Source organism: Zingiber officinale, chromosome 7A (assembly GCF_018446385.1).
Source record: "Zingiber officinale cultivar Zhangliang chromosome 7A, Zo_v1.1, whole genome shotgun sequence".
Taxonomy (NCBI): Eukaryota; Viridiplantae; Streptophyta; class Magnoliopsida; order Zingiberales; family Zingiberaceae; genus Zingiber; species Zingiber officinale.
In genome coordinates, this window is record NC_055998.1 from 8453018 (window position 1) to 8456020 (window position 3003).

Consider the following 3003-nt stretch of genomic DNA (forward strand, 5'->3'; position numbering starts at 1 on the left):
ATGGAATATAGGTTTTGTTAGTGATTACCAATGGATATAGCAGTATGTCGGTAAAAATTATTGGGACATTGACGTCCGCTAGAGAGAGAGAAGGGGTGAATAGCGTTTCACCCAAATCAATTGCTTCCTATAATATTAGTGCACAGCGGAAATACAAAAACAAATCTAACAAATAGAATGTTAAACCTAGAGGCACTACAAGAAAACGGGGCTTTAGAGACGAAAAAATCTGTCTCTGAAAGTCCTTTTTCCGTCTCTAAAGAAAGTTTGAGACGAAATATTTCGTCTCAAAAATCCGTTAGTGAAAGCCCGTAGTTAATTTTGAGACGGAAATATTCCGTCTCTAATTTTAGAAACGGATAAAAAAATTATTTATAAATCTGTTTTTAAGTTAACAAAATAAAATTGATTTTAAATGTAAATTCTGTCTCTAATTTTATTTTAAATTTGTTAGTAATCTTGTTTATAAATGTATTTACAATTCCATTTATAAATCCGTATATAATTTTATTTTTAAATTTATCACTAAATATTATTATATTTCTCATCAATATATTAAAACAAGTCTTCATTTCAAATAAATTGAAATTATTAAAAAGAAATAATTTCTAATTCCAAATGTATCATACAATTAACATTAAAATAAATAAATATTTACATTATTCAAATAAATTTGACCAATAATCAAACTATAAACAACTATACAAATTTTTAAATCTTACCATAAGTAATCTAATTTTTATATTACATTGTCTATCACGACCCTCCCTGTCTTCGAACTCCATGAGAGAAATTGCTTCTCTTGTACAAATTAATGAACCAACCAATTTTGTTGAGACAATCTAACAAATCAAAACATTAAACGAGTAAGTCTTACAATATCAGAATTTTTAATACAAATAAATTGAAATGATACAAAAGTCACAGTCAATATCAATGCTCATCCACTAATTAGTCCATAATTAGTTGTCAATGCTAAAGAATCAACAAGTCATGAAGGCTCTTTTGGCTCTGAAACAATAGGCATAACAAAACCATAAAAATTAGGTCAATGTGAACAAATACTTATGTAAGATTTTCTTCGAATTTGAATCTTAAACTTAGAATCTCTAAGTACATATAACAAAATCAAATACAAGACAATAGAAAAGTCTCGCTGGTCTTCTTATTGCACATTAATTAATTTAAATCATAAACTAAAAAATCTTAATATCCACAAACACAATACCATACAAAATATAAATATTGCTAAGAAATAATCTTGTAATATTAATAAACAAGACTATAGCAGATAGTAAATAAATAGTACCTACCAAAAGATTAAAAGATGGTTTTGAATGCAACATTTGCTCTTGGTTGTTGTGGCTAATGCAACATTTGCTCTTGGTATCCTGCATGATACTAACAAGTGAAACATAAGTCACAATAGAATATGGAAAAGTAGAATGACCTCATTAAATAATTACGGATCATTCTTGGATAACTTGATTGTCTCCAGATAACCTCATTCTCATCTACAAATTAGTTAGAATATTATGGCTATAAGGAAACAATATGTAACAACTTAAAATACAATACACACTAAACATAGAAATGAAGACATAAAACTAACTGCATTTAAATGAAGACACTAACTTAACCTAATTGCATTTAAATGAAGACATAAAACTTAGTAATTGAAAGATCAATATAAAGCAAGAGTTAAGCAAACTAAGATGCGTCAAATTGAACCAAACTATTGAAAGAGACATTTTATCGAACACGTTACATGCAAGAATTAGAAGATTAGAACATTTCATCAAACAAGTTGTGTGCATGAAACAGTTAAAATCAAGTGCGTTCAATCTAATTAAAGAAGATCAAGTTTGATACAAGCATTCAATAAAAAACATCAACACACATCCATGATAAAAGAAACAACCCAATTTTCTGTGAGGTGCATATGAAGCTGTCTGGTGGTGAAGGGAATTGCTGCAGACTTGGCAAAGAAGAGAAGGCTGCTGGATCGAAGATGGATGAAGAAGATAGCTGTCCGGATCAAATACGAAGCTGGGAAAGCCCAAGAACTCGTAGATCGAAGAGCGGATATGGAAGAGATGTGGTGGAGCTGCTGTTGGAAGCTTGAAGGTTATCGTGGAAGGAAGATGAGAAGAGGAAGGAGATGCGCGATGGGCGATGACCAGAGGGAGAAAACCCCTTTCCTTGGTGTGCCGGTGGTGGTGGAGTTAGCATTGGGCAGCGTTCGCGTCGGTAAGAAGATGAGGCCGGGATGGAGGAGGGTGACGGGATGCAGATGGGCGAGATGGAGAGGATCGATTGGCCGGAGGTGGAGTGGTAGATGAACCCGTCGGCCGATTGAAGGTGGAGTTCAATGAGAAGGGGCGGTGTCCCGGCAACGATCGCGTGACGAAGCAAAGAATAGATGAACAAACCGTGCTTCATCCACTCTTATTTTCCCAGATCTGATCGGACGGTCAGGATTGGCCCGGATCTAGGTGAATGGATGAGATCAAATCTGATTGAACGGTTAGGATCGGCTAGAACTAATTGAATGATCAAGATGGCTAGATCATAGTGAACGGCTCGGAAAATCCCAGATCTACACAGATCGACCAAAATCAACCAAATCTCGATGAACGACTAGAATTAATTAGATCGGAGGTCTTTGATTACTTTGCTTCATATTTGATCCAATGGCTCATATTTCTCCATATTAGACTTCTCCTTGACTCAAGTCTTTAGGTTTAATTTGGTCCAACTTAAGTTCAATCCCTACAAAAAAAAAGTGTACAATTATAAGTAAAAAATCCATAAAAATAACAAGAATTATAACAAAAATCATAATATGCATCAAACTCAATAAACATGATAAGAATCAACAATTAACAGTGGATTAAAACATTAAAATATAGGGGAAAATAATGTATCAAAATGTTAGTTATCACATATTAGTAGTAGGTGACATCCAGGGACCGTAGGATGCACAACCTCTCGGTTGCATGA

At 33.5% G+C, this 3003-nt stretch overlaps 1 long non-coding RNA gene across 1 annotated transcript; it reads right to left on the reverse strand.

Annotated features, from left to right (window-relative positions):
* Positions 1-605: 605 nt before the first annotated feature.
* Positions 606-2422, reverse strand: LOC122000909. The gene is made up of 2 exons (XR_006117241.1): positions 1314-2422; positions 606-842 (listed from the first exon to the last, which is right to left on the reverse strand). It is a non-coding gene; the product is annotated as an uncharacterized LOC122000909 (long non-coding RNA).
* Positions 2423-3003: the final 581 nt, after the last annotated feature.